Consider the following 18672-nt stretch of genomic DNA (forward strand, 5'->3'; position numbering starts at 1 on the left):
TTTATGTTTATTTTGCATAATTTCTTCTTTCCACCTTCTAAGTCAGTCACTTAAACATCATAGCCTCAGCATGCTACTGGAACAGAACAGCTTGAGTGACTTTCCAGTACTTGCACCCCACCAAAGAGTAATCTTAATCCATATATTTGAACAGTGTCCTAGAACAATGGAGCAATCACCTAGATTTCACATGGTGATGTGCAACTCATCACTGTACACATGACTGAAAAATAGGGTTAGAAGATTATTCTAGGTTTATGATAACTGCATTTGTGTTTTCTAATATCTTAGATTGTGTACCAGGCTTTTAGAAAGGTCACTGTGATGTTAATAGCATCAGTGTTTTGCAGCTAACCACACTTCTCCCAACAGCACTATTTGTCTTCTTAAAATTTGCTCATCAGAAACTACCTTCCAGGTCATCTGCGGCTCTATCCAACCCTCACGGCTTGAGGTAAAAGCATCTAGTGCTCTTTTCACTGGAGAAGGAAGCAAAGAAGCTTCACTAAGCATCCACAGCCTATAGATGCTGTTCAGAAAGGACTGAGGAAGATTCTGCATCATGTTAATGGTTAAAATCTACTTCTGCTCCCACACTTTCCTAAAATGACTGAGTGACAGATCTATACTTAAAAGTCTGCAAAAATCTGAGAAAGAAATCGTGTACATAAGGGTGTGGCAATCAGAGGGAAAATGTTTTTTTGGTGTTTTTTGTGGTTTTTTTTTGTTTTGTTTTTGTTTTTGTTTTAGGTCTGAATAAATAAGGCTTAAAATTCTTATCCTTGCACAGTCTTTCCACTTTCAGTTTTCCATTCTTCCACAAATTTTCCATCTGTGTTGAACAAATTGCTTAGCACAAGTAGCTCAGGGCATGTAAAGCCATCTACAGTGATTTCTGGGGTAGTGAGGCTTGTATGTGCTTTTAGAATTAAGGCTTTCATCTCTTTATATTACAAAAAGGAATTATAGCACAGAGGTGACTGAACCACCTGTCAGCTAGTGTCACATGGAGATGATACTTCCCTGGAGCGCTGCATAGTTCCAGAAAGAGCTATCAGCTTGTGTCTGAGAGTGGTGCAGTAATTGTGGTGGTGTGATGCCCATCAGTTAACAAAAGCAGCCTCAGAAACACTGACGTGCTGATACAGCTGTATCCCTTTCCACCAGTCTGGCTACTTCCAGGGTCTCTGCCCTAGTTTTATCTTACAACAGTGCTCAAAAGTAGCAAACTTAAATCTTGCAGTTTTTTTAGCAAGAACAGATTTCATGACAGGATCCTGGAGGATTTGCATTATTAAAAAGAATGTCTACTGATACATTTCTAGTGTAATTTTTCCTCTTCTTACAGGTAGAAAGCATAGATAATAACAAAAAAAACCACCTTGAAGTTCAGATGTACTCTGATGTTCATGCCACTATCTGCTTGTAAAACTGTGTTATAGCTGGGAATATTTTGACAATGCTATAAAAGCTGATTTTCTGGCAGTGCATTAGCTTGTTCCTGGAAGAACTGTCTTCCATGTTACAGCACTTAATATATCTCAGAATAAAGATGTTCAAAACACTGGTTCTGTGGACACAGTTTAATCGCTCAAGCATTCAGATATTTTAAATTGATATATTTTCAGAACATGTGTATAATTCAATATATATTTCTCTGTTAAAACAAAATGGAGCAAAAGAACTTGCAAGGTTTTATGCTGTAGCTTTTTTTTTTCTCAACGCATAACTGCTTATTCACAATAATAATTCTGAGATAGCTCAGAAACTTATAGATAATATCATAACTTTAACCTCTTTCAGATGAAAAGTAAAGTACACTTTTTCTCTACTGTGTACCACTACAGCCCCCTGCATATATTAAACATAAATAAAACAGCAAAACTCACTTCACTACACATGTGATTCTGTCCTCTGGGAGAAGATGAGGGGAAGGATAGACCACATTTGAATTCACCACCACAGTTCTTATTGGAAAGGCTCAAGATGAATGTGACATAAAAACCTGAATGCATTACTGCAGTAACTGTAACTCTATCCTGGTGGGAGAGGAATATCTAATTGCAATCAAACACCAAGGAAGAGACAGATCCAGAAAAATCATATCTGTGTTATATTTTTAATTAACTGAAAGTCTGGGACTTACAGGTCAGATCATGTCTAGTAAGTACACAGTTAAAATTTTTAAATGCATTTATGCCTACTTGTCCCATGACTTAGAAACACCTTCTGTCAATACCCAGGATGGCCAAAACACAAGACATGCACACAATGTGTGAGTTAATCTGTAACATCTCTGTCTAATATATGTGCTCTAAAGTAGTTTCCTTTGGTAGTATCTGTACTATAGCTCATTTCAGCTCTGAAAGAAATGGTGTGATTTCTAGTTTTAATAAGAATGGCCATAAAACATTAAGCTATAAAATATTAAAGCTAACTTTGCATCCTTAAAATTTGTTTCCCTGTGAGTGGGTGTATAATAGAAAAAAGAGTTATAAATAAAGTTACTTAAACAGTAACAGAATTCTCTGTTTTAACACAAATTACTAGCCCTGTATTGCGCGGCTTACATAGTCTTTCAGACAGAAAGGGGACATACTGATAACAGAGATAATTATCAATCATATGGCCTGGCTTATTCATTTTAGCATCTTGTTCCTAAGCACAGGAGGGACCAATAAGATTTTAATTTGCCCTTACAGCCAGACTTCTGTCAAACAGCATTTCTCCCAAAGGTCTCCCCTAGAAATTTTGGAGATGCCTGAAGTTATGCATACTATTTCATTCACGTTGATTCCTGATTACCTACCCTGAATTTAAGTCCATCACTGTGTTCTATCTCTGTCTGAGATTAATGGGCATCCTCCCCTAAACAAGTGTCCAACAAAGCCTTCAGTAATATAGCTTTAAATCTTGGGAAATCCTATACATGGCTGGGTGGTCAGGGGAGCAGGGGGACAGAAGGCGTTGTCATACAGAAATATTTCTTTTTGAGGCATTCTTAGATTCTTAACATATTCTTAAAATAATTAAGAATGAGTGTTAATAGCTCTAGTTTTAGTAAAACTTTCACAAAAGCAAACCATGCTCCACAAAACAAATTTTACAAGAAACACAGGACCTGCACTTACATCAGTGCTTTTGCTGTAAGGTCCAAGCACAGACTCTTGACATTTGCTATCCTTGAAAATAGAAGCATAGCAATTTCAGCTAAAAAACAGTAATCAAAAGCTATGCACACCACCTGTCAGTGGCATCAGTATTGCTGAGTTGGGCTAACTGAACTACCTTTCAGAGGTGCCTACTGTTCTGAGTTGTCAGCAGCTGGCCAGTTCATTGCTCTCTAATGCCTAATCCCAGCAGGCAGCTGTTTCAATTTCATTCATGTGAAGCTCTGCTCCAATGCACCATACAATTTGTATGGACTTTGCTGTCACTACTGAAATGTTCTATTATGCATTGTGGCTCCCTGATGTGTCTAATTGTGCTACATTGTCAGGTTTATGAAATCTACTGTAAAAAGCACTTTATTCTTCTGTCTTCTCTGTGATGTTGTGCTTTTCTTTCTTGTATTAAGTATTTGCTGGTTTTCTATTAGATGTTTTCTACTTTAATTAGATGTTTACAAGTCTTCTGTCTTTAAGCTATGCAGGCTATAATCAAGCTGAAATGCTTGATTTTGACTTTTTTTTTCCTGTAAAATATCTAGAATGTTCTTGAGTTTTCGAAGAGTGCATGTAACTAAGCTGTAGAAATACAGTATGCTAATAGTTTCCACATAAAAAAGACATACTCGAATGGTCATGAATTTAATATATTTTTTCCAGGCTTATCTTGTTTTTGAAAATAATTACTCTGGAAGTAAAGCTAATGTGGACTACGCCAGTGGATACATAAGAGTCTAATTTACAATTATTTACTTGATAATGATATATATGAATGCAAGTTTTTTACCTTTGTCCATATACTTAAAAGGCCCAGTTATGCCCAGTTATCATAATTTTAGGCATACTGTTTTCTTACGATTTAATCTTCTTACCACACTGAGAATTTTTCATGGCTTTTCCTGGGTATGTGTTCATAATTTACTCTGACATATTTTTTCAGTGTAACATGCACAATAAAACACAAGAGAATTCATACAAAACTTTGACTTTCTTCTAGCTTTTTTCTTTAATAGCACCCTTCATACCAATGCGGAGAAAATGCCACTTTGAATCAGAAAATACACATGGATCTAAAAATTATGAGAAGAAAAAACACTACCTATTTAAATCAACATAGGAACATTGTTACATTTGAGAAAAGGTCTTTTATTTTTAAGGCAATGCATTATAAGAAAAGAGAAGCTCAGATATTTTAAAGATATATGAAAGGAACAACTTGAAGAAATGACGGAAAAAAAAAGCTAATGGCATTTAAAATGTGAAAATTATTTTACTGCCAGCGCAAAGATTAGCTGTGACAGGGACATCTAAATACGTCATGAAGAGCTGCATGTAAAGCACTTTACATAGGGAATCATTAGTAATGCATGAAGACATCTTCTGTTGATCCAACAAAACCTATGAAGAATGCTTCAATATATCGTTTTCTGTAGTGTCTCAGGACTGTCAACTGATGAGTTTTTTGTAACTCTCACAATATTCTGTTTTCTTTAAAGCCTAAAATTCTTTTGTCACATAACTGTTTATAAAAGAATTTGAAGTGTCTTACTTTCAAAGTTTGTTATATTCAGGTTTGCTAAGAAAAGACTTTAGGTGCATAGAATATAAGATTTTAAAGTCAAAACAGCAAAGAAATTTCATCTTCAAATTATTACTATTTAAAACTCATTTTAAAGTCACAAATCTTTGGTGTTTGACTCATTTTCTGAATGTTCAGAGATGGTAACATTTCATCTATTGGTATATAAATCTACTAATTTACACATCGACACACAATCTTTCGAAGAACATTCTCACAAAACACTGTATTTATGGAAGTTTGACTCACTTCAAAGAATAAACAACCTTCCCACATTATGCGATGCAATTTAGGTTGCACTGAAACCCTTTTAAAAATTAGGAGCCATGCTATATTCACAGTTTCAACCTAAACCAGCCAATTTAGATGCACAGTCAAATACAGAGGAAGAAAGGGAGTTACATGTCATCTTTGACATGACTGTTCTTTCAGAATGAAAGTATTAATTTAAAAAGCTTTGAAACAGTTTATCAGTGGGAAATCCCTCATTTAAAAAACATTCTGGAAGTCCAGAAACATTCTGTAAGAGTCTGGTTTCTTCTATCTCTCCGCTCAGCTCTCTGCATCTGTATATTCTGTAGGCTTGTTTTTAAATGGGTTGCTTTTTAGAGTTCCTTAGAGAAGCAAGAAGTGTTCCTGCAGTATTTCCAAGAAGGGTAAGAAATGGCTTTGAGAGTCTCCTCAAAATATCCCAGAGGATCTGCTGTAGACACAGATTTAAATCAAACAGCAGAAAAGGCAGGGGTAGGCACACAGAATCCTTAATCAGTTAATATAAGCCATCCACCTATTAGTTCCCATACTCAGCAAAAGAGTGAAAGGTTTTTCTGGCTGCTGGGCGGTGAATGCAATGAAAAAGGGAACACAGGCATTATGCCTTCTTTCCTTCTGGAGTTCTCTGCTGCATGTAGGAAACTAGAACATGGCCTAGAAACACAGTTGCAACAGGATTATACTGACAGGCATCTTGCAAAAGAGCCATGCAGTAGCTGAAAACAGGGAGAGGCATTTCTCTTGCACAGTCACAGTCTTTTGTCTGCTCTGAATGAATCACATTTCTATTACAGATGTACCTGAAACAGAGGTCCTAATGCTTTAGGAGATTGTTGGCCGGAGGATTTCCAGAGGGCTTTCAGGTCTGTTCCACATTATGGAGTTCAACTTCCATACAAAAAACAGTCACCCAACACCTGTCATTTCCTCTCAAGTGCTACCTCAGAGAAGAAAAAGTCTTGCAATCAGACTTTGTGTTTTCATAAACTACTGCGGTTTTTTTTAATGCCAGTGATGCTGGCATCTTTAAAGCATATCCATGTGAGAACAACTTCAGCTGCAGAGTTTAGAGATCCATTTCTATTTTGGATGGCAGAGAATCAGATTTGAAGGGACAGGAAACACTGAATATCACAGTCAGATCTCATTGTTGGGATATGCAAGATTTGGTTAAATATCAGCTCTCCCTACCTTTGGGAAAGGTGTGGACAAAGGTACTCAGAGGGAGGCACTGGTATAGCCAAACAGGTCAACATGAAGTATTAGGGAAGAGCCTACCAGACCTATTAGAAACAGGAGAGCAAATATATTTTAGTGTTTTCCTACGATGAGGTTTGCAGAATGTTCACCCATTACAAGGACAGCTTCCATATGGGGTTAAAATGATCAACAGACTTTCCAAAATGTGCATGTTTAGCTGAAAAGTGAGGCCATTAAAAAAATCCTTCAGTCTGAGGTGTTGACTAGAGCATTGCAGCCCTCAACTACAGTAGCAGTAGTATGTTGCTTACTGTGTTAGTGACTAGTTATTCTAAAACATCACTGAAATACATTTAGCAGCCTTGCAGAATCAAGTGGGAACTTTGCCTTTCTCAGCCAGAACTGTCCCCAAATTCCAGAATAACCTGCCAGAATCATCGCACAGAGACTTTTATCTTTAATAAATCCTCTCAGATTTTGGAACAGATGGATGTAGTTCAACAAAGAGGTTTCAGATTCTCTTTAAAAACATTTGAAAAGAACGCTACACATTAATGTTTTTTCCAAAGTATCATTAGAGGTATCATTAAGTTGTTTGCAGAGACACTACAGAGACAATCCAGTATTACGGAAAGGGTAATTCTATCTTTGACAAATTCATTTGAATCTAAATATTTTTTATTGACTGTCATACTCATTGTACCCGTGATTCCTAAATACTTAGCCATATGTGATTTAAAATTATGCCCATCATTGATTTTCCCTTTTCTCCTTCTGCACAAAAAATAAAAGTCAACAAAAATTACTGACATTTTTCAGTCTTCATAGAGAAATGAAAGAGAGGGGGATCTACAGATGTTACTGACAGTTACCATGGTTATAAAATGCGCTTTCTTTCATCAAGCTCATTGTACATTTTCTAGTGTAAAACAAAAGGAGATAATTTTACTACACCCATGAATTCCACAGCTTAATAAAAGAAGAAAGACAGGACATAATTAATAGTTCATATTACAGTATGGACAGTAAAATATCTGTCAAAGGATATTTTTCAAAGGATTTCATGACATAGTCCAAATATTTAATATTCAATATGATCTTCCATCAAAAGATCTATATCACATTAAAAAAAAAAAAAATATCAATATAAATAGAAGATGAAGTTCTAAAGGTTAAGCTCAGGAAGAGAGAAAACCAAAACAAAGTTGTCGTGGTTTAAACCCAGTCAGGTAGCTTATTCACTCACTCCCAGTGAGTGGTGCCGAGCTGACAACAATCGAGGTCCGTGTCCGTCTCCCTCCCCCATCTCCCCGCACCGGGGCTCTCCCCTTCCCCGCTCCCGGAGGAACGGGGAGGAGGATCGAGAGAGTGCAACTCCTACGGGTTGAGACAAAAACAGTCCAGCAACAAATCACCACCGCTACTATCAGCTAAAACAATGATAAGGGAAAATAACAAGGGAAGAGGATACGATACCACCGGCCAAGAAAACGAGTTCCACCCGGAAGCCCCTGTCCTTCCGGGTAACTCCCAGTTACCCCTCACCCCAGGCATGACGTGCTGTGGTATGGAATACCTCCCCGGCTAGCCCGGGTCAGGCGCCCCGTCTCTGCTTCCTCACAGCCTCCCCTCCTCCCTGGCAGAGCATGAGCCTCACAAAGTCCTTGGCCAAACCAAAATATCCTTGTTATCAGCTCTGTTCCTGAGCTGAAAGTCAAAACACTGCACTGCACCAGTTAACACAAAGGAAAAACATGACTGCTACTGCTGAACCCAGGACATTATCCACCCCTTATTCCATACCATTCACGTCGTGCTCAGATCCCACATTTTCAATACACCATCGCTCTCCCACATATATACATCCATATACATACAGACCAAGAGGAAAAAAATCATTTTCTTAGTGCATGGACCAATCCCTATAATGCTGCCAAGTCCATTCGGTCCATGATGTTCAAAGTTCATTCTCTGCTGGGATGATGGCTGGAGGGAAGTCAGGGCCAGTCGCTGGTGACCTGGAGACATCTAGTTGATGGGCTATAAAAGCATTACATAGCAGGTAACAGCATACAATTGAGTTCACTGGCTGTTTTCCCCTAAAATCAAATCCCCTTGAGGTATACATCGGACTTCCCCATCTTCCCGCATTACCCACCAAGTATATCCAGGTCCCTGAGCAAAAGCAATCCCACGAGTGGGTTTGCCTTTACCTGAAGCAGGAATTACCCAGACTGTCTTCCCCAGCAAATTCTTCATATGCACCACGGGAACTTTGTCCCCCTCTACAATATGTAACAGTTCTGACTGGGCTGGGCCAGCCCTGTTGGCAGATCCTCTGGTGTTGACCAACCAGGTGGCCTTTGGTGTATCCCAATGCTTGAAAGTTCCCCCACCCATTGCTCTCAGTGTAGTTTTTAACAGCCCATTGTACCGTTCGATTTTCCCAGAGGCTGGTGCATGGTAGGGGATGTGATATACCCACTCAATGCTATGCTCTTTGGCCCAACTATCTATAAGGTTATTCCGGAAATGAGTCCCATTGTTTGACTCAATTCTCTCTGGGGTGCCGTGTCGCCACAAAATCTGTTTCTCAAGGCCCAGGATGGTGTTCCGGGCAGTGGCATGGGGCACGGCGTATGTTTCCAGCCACCCGGTGGTTGCTTCCACCATGGTAAGCACATGGCGCTTGCCTTGGCAGGTTGGTGGCAGTGTGATATAGTCAATCTGCCAGGCCTCCCCATATTTATACTTCAACCATCGTCCTCCATACCAAAGAGGCTTTAACCGCTTGGCTTGTTTAATTGCAGCACGTTTCACACTCATGAATAACCTGGGCAATAGTGTCCATTGTTAAGTCCACCCCTCGGTCATGGGCCCATCTATATGTTGCATCTCTGCCCTGATGGCCTGAAGTGTCATGGGCCCACCGGGCCAAAAATAATTCACCTTTACGTTGCCAATCTAAGTCCATCTGAGCCACTTCAATCTTAGCCGCTTTATCCACTTGTTGGTTGTTCTGGTGTTCCTCAGTGGCCAGACTCTTGGGTACATGGGCATCTACATGACGTACCTTCACCACCAGGTTCTGCACCCTGGCAGCAATATCTTTCCACAGTGCAGCAGCCCAGATGGGTTTACCTCTGCGTTGCCAGTTGCTCTGCTTCCATTGCTTCAACCACCCCCACAGGGCATTTGCCACCATCCATGAGTCAGTATAGAGATAAAGTACTGGCCACTTTTCTCGTTCAGCAATGTCCAGGGCCAGCTGGATGGCTTTCACCTCGGCAAACTGACTCGATTCACCCTCTCCGTCAGCAGTTTCTGCAACTTGTTGTCCAGGACTCCATACAGCTGCCTTCCATCTCCGATGCTTTCCCACAATACGGCAAGAGCCATCAGTAAACAAGGCATACTGCTTTTCACTTTCTGACAGTTTATTATATGGTGGGGCCTCTTCAGCGCGCATCACCTCCTCCTCTGGTGACATTCCGAAATCTTTGCCCTCTGGCCAGTCCATGATGACTTCTAGAATGCCTGGACGACTGAGATTTCCTATTCGAGTTCGTTGTGTAATTAGTGCAGCCCATTTACTCCATGTAGCATCGGTTGCATGATGTGTAGAGGAGACCCTGCCTTTGAACATCCAGCCCAGCACGGGCAGCCGGGGTGCCAGAAGGAGCTGTGCTTCAGTGCCAATCACTTCCGAAGCAGCTCGAACCCCTTCATAGGCTGCCAGTATCTCTTTCTCAGTTGGGGTATAGCTGGCCTCAGATCCTTTATATCCCCGACTCCAAAAGCCGAGGGGTCGACCTCAAGTCTCCCCTGGAGCTTTCTGCCAGAGGCTCCCGGTAGGACCGTTCTCCCCAGCTGCAGTGTACAGCACATTTTTTACATCTGGCCCGGTCCGGACTGGTCCAAGGGCTACTGCATGAACTATCTCGCGTTTAATTTGCTCAAAGGCTTGTTGCTGCTCAGGGCCCCATTTAGAATCATTCTTCTTCCGGGTCACATGATAGAGAGGGCTTACAATCGAACTGTAATTCGGGATGTGCATTCTCCAGAACCCCACTGCACCCAAGAAAGCTTGCGTTTCTTTCTTATTAGTTGGTGGAGACATTGCTGTTATCTTGTTGATCACATCTGTGGGGATCTGCCTACGTCCATCTTGCCATTTTATTCCCAAAAATTGAATCTCCTGTGCAGGCCCCTTGACCTTACTCCGTTTTATGGCAAAACCGGCTTTCAGCAGGATTTGGATTATTTTCCTCCCTTTCTCAAAGACTTCTTCTGCTGTATCGCCCCACACAATAATGTCATCAATGTATTGCAGGTGTTCTGGAGCTTGCCCCTGTTCCAGTGCAGTCTGGATCAGTCCATGGCAAATGGTAGGGCTGTGTTTCCACCCTTGGGGCAGTTGGTTCCAAGTGAACTGGACACCCCTCCAAGTAAAAGCAAACTGTGGCCTGCACTCTGCTGCCAAAGGAATGGAGAAAAATGCATTGGCAATATCAATCGTGGCATACCACTTGGCTGCCTTTGACTCTAGTTCATACTGAAGTTCTAGCATGTTCGGTACGGCAGCACTCAATGGTGGTGTGACTTCATTCAGGCCACGATAGTCTACTGTTAGTCTCCATTCTCCATTAGATTTTCGCACTGGCCATATAGGGCTATTGAAGGGTGAGCGGGTCCTGCTGATCACCCCCTGACTCTCCAGTCTATGGATCAGCTGATGGATGGGAATCAGGGAGTCTCGGTTGGTGCGATATTGCCGCCGGTGCACTGTTGTGGTCGCAATTGGCACTTGTTGTTCTTCAACTTTCAGCAACCCCACAGCAGAGGGATCTTCTGAGAGACCAGGCAAGGTGGACAGCTGCTCAATTTCCTCAGTCTCCAAAGCAGCAATACCAAAAGCCCACCGGTACCCTTTTGGGTCTTTGAAGTACCCTCTCTTGAGGTAGTCTATGCCGAGAATGCATGGAGCCTCTGGACCAGTCACAATAGGGTGCTTTTGCCATTCCCTCCCAGTCAGGCTGATTTCAGCCTCCAGCACAGCCTCATCAGGGCAGTCCCCAGTAGCAGCAACAGAAAGAGGCTAATCCCACCTGTCAATGATCATCAAAAGATCTATATCAGATTAAAAAAAAAAAAACTATCAATATAAATAGAAGATGAAGTTCTAAAGGTTAAGCTCAGGAAGAGAGAAAACCAAAACAAAGTAAAAGCAATGCAGTAAAAAACAATCATACAAAACATCTCCAGCCAATAAATTGTAAGTTTCTTTATCAAACACAGTCTGAGAAGCTGAGTAACTAGCTTCAGGAGTTGCTTTGTATCATCATAAATTATCAGATAAATTTCCATCCTTGTTCCAGAAAATATGATGCAAAATCTCCAATTATGATTCAAGAAAAATCAGAATTAAAAAATACCTACATAACTCATACTATATTAAGAAACACCAAACACTCATTAAATAAATAAATAAATATAAATAAATAGATTTGGTAGGGGAGGGGTAATGGCTGTAAATCAGTAGTAGATTTAGATTAGATACCAGAAGAAATTCTTCACTGTGAGGGTGGTGAGACACTGGCACAGATTGCCCCGAGAAGCTGTGAATGGCCCATCCCTGTCAGTGTTCAAGGCCAGGTTGGACAGGGCTCTGAGCAACCTGGTCTGTTGGAAGATGTCCCTGCCTATGACAGGGGGTTGGAACTGGATGATCTTTAAAGTCCCTTCCAACCCATTCCATGATTTTATGATTTTCTCCTGGCAAGTTCCAGAACAAATGTAATCACTTTAAGCAACTGATGGAAAAGCTGTGTGCTGATCTCTATTACCCTTTAGTGCTATACTATGAGAGAGGTGTCAGAAATATTTTGTGCATTAAAAATATATTTTTCAGGTCTCAGTGGTAGACAAAATACCACATCAAAGAAAGTCACAAGAAGTTTGCATAGTACTGCCTCCAAGCAATCTAATCCCTCCACATAGGCTTCCGATTCCCATTGATATCTCAAGCATCTGCTTTCAGCATTGTTTGTCAGAATCTTTGTTCTCCAGTAAAGCATTTCCTTTCACTAAGAAGTCATATTACAGACTCATCATTTCCACCTTTCTCTGCTGAGCATCTGTCAGTGTCCACACTTCACTTTTCCTCCAATGCCTCTACTTGCCTTTCAACTTTCATTATCCTTATTAGAAACACATCCATATTTTTGCTTTCATCTTTTCCTTTAAGGAACCAAAAGATGACAAAACAGTTTTCAAAGGGAGCTGGGTCAGGAGCATAAGACATTTCTGATGAGATTTTTCTACCATGCAAAACAGAGTAAAGCAGGAAAAGGGGAAATAAACTAGACCTGTGTGAAGTGAGTATTTTTTTCCTTTTACAAAGAGTTTCCTGAGAAAACACAGCTTTTTATGTAACCTGGTGAACAGTTTGGGAAAGATGTGTCTTGAGAAGATCTTACTAAAATTGAATAACTTCTTCCTATCAAGAAGGCTAATAATTTTGTCCTATGTCAAAACATGATTGTAAAACTTGTCAATTTCTATCTCTGGCTAGAAAGAAAATGAAAGAAGAAAAATCCTATAGACACTGAGTACACGAACCAAGAAATGTCTTTTTTCATGAGTCCTGTATAAATATGTTTTGTCAACTGTTTCATCAATTACAGCAGAGCTGTAAATCCACCAGCATGTGCTAGCTTCAAGAATTTCTTTGTTTTGCTCACAGCATCCAAGTGTGGAAGCATAAATAATTCTTTTTTTTCACATCACTCCTTATATCAAGTAACATCTTCGCTACCCACAAACTTAAGGAAATAATCTGCTTTTTCAAAGAAAAACAAAAATTGTATTATAAACATTAAAAATAAGACATTGGAACTTTTTTTTTTTTAATAGTCAGTTATGTAAAGCAAGATCCAACAGGAAAGTTTCCAAAGAGGGATCTTCATAAAAAGCTGAAGTATGTAAAAGTATGCAAGAGGGGTCTCCCAGATTATGTAAATAGGGTCCCCCAAATAGACTTGTCTACTGCAAAATCTGTCCCAGAACATTTAAGGTATATGTAGTGCTAAGCCAAAGGTTGAGAAGCAGGTTTAGGGGCTTCAGATGTAGGTTTCTAGGTTTATGTTTTATGTAGGTTCCATTTTAGGTACCTTCAAGTCTCTTGTTTTCTGTGTCTGGCCCCAGACATGGCAGCACTCCATAAACTGCACTGTTTATACTCTTTGATTTTGAAATGCCTCTGAGTAACTTAAGATATAAACCCTTGTTGAACATACCACCATTATTATACGATAGCAACTTGAGACATTCTCTAGTTCAAAGAGATCACATTCACTATTCAATATGATATGAGGAAAAAATAAATTCAATATAGGGTGAAATAAGTAGCACATACAGGTTGCATTGTTTACATGCATAGGTACGTACATTGTCTTGAAGACAATGATTCTGATTCCTTAGGTCACTTAAAGACAATGGTCGTTTAATTTTAATTATAGCATGGGTATTTATGGTGTTTTCCCTAATTGTCCATCTATCCCAGGATTAGGTCTTGATTACCTATGTCTTCAGTCATGGCTATTTTATGATGGCTATTGTAAAATGCACAACAGCAATTAGATAATACACAGAAAAAAGAAATGAGGATATCACTGGAACAGATTTTCAAGAAGTTAGATAAAAAGGGGGAGAAAAAAGTGATAGCAACTCTATATAAATAGGCTCCATAAGAATGAAAGAACATTATTCTTAGAGTCACAACAACAGCCCATCTAGTCCAGTGTCCTGCCTCTGACTGTGGCCAGAAAAGATATTTATGGGAAAACTGTAAGAAAATGAGGCAAGAATAAGGTAATAGTTCTCTCTCATAAATCATCCAAAAATGCCAGCCTGATGTTTAGGAGGTCCTAAGCCAAAGGTTGTATCTGCATCATGGATTTAATATTTCCTGCACACTTTTCCTCAAGAATTTTTAACTCACTCATATTTCTGGAAAGCAGAACATCCTATAAAAATTACATCTATAGTTTAATCTTAAACTGTGTGAAATCCTTGTACTAAATTATGCTTTTTCTGATTTCATGTGTCTATATCATGCTCCAACCACTTTCTATACTGGTCATTTAAGACCATCTTTTGTTGTCCTTTTCTGATATCTTTGCTAAGATAGCAAGATGGTAAGCAGCATTCAGGAGAGCGATGTACTGTAGAACTATCCAAGGTTATAAATCGATTTTCCATTTTACTTTTTACGCCTTTTTTATGATTTCCAGTTTTATTTTTGAACTGCATTTGGCCATCAGATATGTATAGTGGTTTGTCAAAAAAACCTCTTTCCTGGACATTTATACATGATTTAGTGCCAATTTTTGCTAACTTAGAGTTGATTTTTCCCTTCATGTGTATTATTTTGCGTTTATTGATCTTTAATTTCATCTACCCTCTTATTGACTGCTGCGTACTATGAAATCTTACTGCAGATTCAGTTAATTTCAGTTTCAATCAAGCTGAAGAGATACATAACAGCATCAAATTTAAGGTTCTTGCTGTTCACCCCCATCTTAAATTATATGAGTATTTAAGCAACATGTATTTGAGAACTAAGGCTGCTGGGATAATTACGTTACTATACCCATTTAATAAGTGACCATTTAAGTTTACTTTCAAATTTCCACCCCTTAACCTACTGTTGGTTATGAAATTCCCTCTTACTCATTGATAATTCTGTTTCTTTAGGAACCAGTGGTGAAGAATTTCGTTGATAGCTTCTTGAAAATCCATGTAGGGTGTTTCAAGCAAATAGCATGTACATGTTCACTGGCATTAAAAAAAAACAAACAACCAAACGACAAACTTCTACTGCATTTGTGAATCACAGACTTCCTTCTACAAATGTCCTGTTTATTCATGGCCTCATATTATCATTTATAGTAAATAAATTAGTGTGTCTACGAACTTTATTTTTCAACATATTTCTTTTACTATTTGCCTGAAATGGCAGTCAGATATAAAAATCTTTAATTTCCCAGATGCCTTTGGTGTCCTTTAGAAAATAGTCACTACATTAATTCATTCATCTGATATTAAAGCCAATGTAAGCAGTAAGCTTTCCACTACAAACAAGATCAGCAATCTTGTATTTGATTTCCTTTAAAACTCTTGGGCAAAAGTAATTTCATCCTGACAACATGTAGCTATTAATTTGTTCTAAAACCTTTTATACTGACACTTTCTGGACAGTTCCTTAGACTTGACACCCATAAAGAAAAAGACTTCTATAATGGCCATCACTATTAATACTAATGCAGAGAATTGATATAACTTTTATGCAGTGGCCTTATCTTCTGATACTGTCCCTCTTAAACATCAATCTTATGTTAGCTATAGAATTTGTTTGGCAGTGTTTCTGCTTCTGATATGTTAAATATATATATATTACTCATTTTTATGCTGTTAGCAAATTGCTCCACAAGATCTTTTTTGGCCTGCCTTATTGTGTACTTAAGTTTACCCTGCCAAAGTCTAGACTACCTTCTTTCATCTTTTGGACACAGCTTCAGCTTTCTACCCTTAATGATTTCCCCACCCTTCCTGTTGAAAAAGAACTGTTGGCAGCCAGGAATACAAAAGTTATAGGACCAGAAATGAAATAGACAAAAATGACTTGAATTTATCTCAGCAGAAATGGGAGAAACTAATCTGATAGTTTCTTCTAGGACTGCTCTACTTATCATCTTATTAGATCATCTTATGATGATCTAATGTGAAATGCTTACACTCCACCAAAAGCAGGATCTAGGACCCAGACTGTCCCCATCCAGGTGAGGGCTGGGATTTCTTCTAGCCTTCTATATGGCCTAGTGGCTTAGCCAGGTGACAATTGCTTCTTCATTTCACAAAAGCCTAGGGCCATTATCAGTACTTTCTGTCAGAGAGACATGAGAGAGGGGAGAGAACAACCTAACTTCTCTCAGGACTTAAGATCTGATAATTCCAGGTGTACTAGCTTTTACTGGGATGATATTCTTCATAGTAGCTTGTATCATGGTGTTTTGGATTTGAGGGCACATAACACACCAATGTTTTAGGTAGGGGGTGCACAGGAAACTGGGAGGAGACGCAAGTCAGCACAGCTGACCCTAACTAACGAAAGGTATATCCCATACCAGATGTCACCGTGTTCAGCAATATAAGTGGTGGTGGAAGAAGGATGAAAAAAGAACGTTTAGAGTTGTAGCATTTTTCTTCCCAAGTAACCCAGCTTTCCTGAAAGTGGCTGAACACCTGCCTGCTGATGGAAAGTAGTTAATGAATTCCTTGGTTTGTTTTGCTTGTGTGCACAGCTTCTGCCTCACCTAATAAACTGTCTTTATCTCAACCCATAAATTTTATTACTTTTGCCCTTCCAATTCTCTTCCTCATACCACTGGGGGAGAGTAAGCAAGTGGCCGGTGGGGCTGAGCTGCCTGCTGCACTCAAACTACAACATGGGACAAAAGTTCTGTCAGGCTAGTAAGCACATGGCAGGCCACAATTTTAATATAGGTATAAAGTCAGTGTCATTCGTACATGGGGAAAATTAGTTTGTTCTCATTGAAGCTTTCTAGGAGGAATTTAAGAAATAGGGTGTAGAGTGATGATGAAAAATAAGTGTTTATAACCGCTGAATTGTCTAGGCACCATTGCTGTGTCTATGCCAATTAAAAGATGTCTAGCACTTGAGCACTGGCACAGATAATCTGCACAAGTAAATTTTTTACATAAATTTTTACCAATATTTTAGGTTTTCCTTTTTTTATTACTATATATGCTGCCTATATTTTTTACAAATAATCGTTGTTACTTAGCCCTGTGCATTTAATTTTTACATTATGCAGTTTGCATACTTTCTGCTTTTTTTTAAACATCAGTTCTCTTGTTTTTCATTTCATGTGTTAAGTGTAACAGCAATACCAAATATTTTGAATACTAGAACATCTTTGCATAAAAGACCACTTATTTTTCACTAGTGAAGGAGAAACCACAGCAGAGAACTCCACATCTGTGTAATGAAAGGAAAGACCTGTATGAATGCTGTCTGGCATGAGTGTTATCAGAAAGCCTCTACTTGTACGTATTTAAGAAAAAGCTATGTTGGAGACAATGCTACAAGAGAAACAGAGTGAAAACTCCAGTAAAAGTCTTAGCAACTGTTTATCAAAATCTTTTTACTCCCTTGGACATAACTCAAGGGAAGCCAGCTTCCAAGTTCCTTTCCCTAGAAATCATTGCTGTAAGAGCAGGGTGTTACCAGACCCGTAACAATGGACATCATTTTATTCCTGTTCTGTGGTTCTGTGCAGCAGTGTCGTGGTTTAAGCCCAGGCTGTAAGTCAGCCATGCAGCCCTCTCACTGACTCCCCTCCTTTCTTTCCCCACCACCCACCCCCACCCTGCCCGCTCCTGGAGGGAGGAGAGGAGAATATAACTGGCACGGGTTGAGATAAGAACAGTCCAGTAACTAAGGTATAACACAAACCACTGCTGCTACCACCAATAATAATAATGATAAAAAAAATAAGAAGAGAAGAGAATGCAATACCACCCATCAATACGCAGCCCGACCGAGCAGTTACCCTTCCAGGTAACTCCCAGTTTACCTCCTGGGAATGACATGCTGTGGTATGGAATACCTCTTTGTCTAGTTTGGGTCAGGTGTCCTGTCTGTGCTTCTTCCCAGCTTCCCCTCCTCCCTGGCAGAGCATGAGACTCACAAAGTCCTTGGTCAGAGTAAATATTACTGAGCAGCAGCTAAAAACATCGGTGTTACCAGCACTGTTCCCAGGCCGAAAGTCAAAAACACAGCACTGCACCAGCTACTAAGAAGGAGAAAAAATGACTGCTACTGCTGAACCCAGGACAAGGAGACTGACAGAATATTAGAATATATCTTCACTGCCACTGGCTGGAAAGATTTGGCAAAACAGTCTGTGGAGGAGCTGGGAAATACAGCCTGAATGTTTTCCAGTAGTATGAGCATTTTTGTTTTCTGCTTTATAACTTGTGATCTTCTTTACATTCTCATGTTTTGATAGATTACCCAGTTTTTATTTATCTCATAACATTCTGTGGCTACATAAACATGATTTTAAAATAAAGATGACTAATATTGATCAAATTGTCTCCTTTGGGAGTTGTGAATACACTATGCAACGGATTCATTTAAGGTGCCTATTAAGCCAGGAGATGACAAGGACACCTTTACAAGCAAAGGCTGTGACTTGCTTTCCCATGGCAAGCAGTGTCACTGAAGTGGCCTCAGTTCACCTTCCATTATCACTTTAATTCTTAGCTAATCTTTCTGGTGCATAGCTTTTTTCTACACATTTTAAAAATAGAACAACACCTATGTAAAAACTTTTCTTGACTTTTAAATCTGCAACTCTCTAGAAA

This window comes from Pezoporus occidentalis, unplaced genomic scaffold, assembly GCF_034315485.1.
Source record: "Pezoporus occidentalis ecotype Australia unplaced genomic scaffold, CSIRO_AGI_Poc_V1 ctg5, whole genome shotgun sequence".
NCBI classification, from domain to species: domain Eukaryota; kingdom Metazoa; phylum Chordata; class Aves; order Psittaciformes; family Psittacidae; genus Pezoporus; species Pezoporus occidentalis.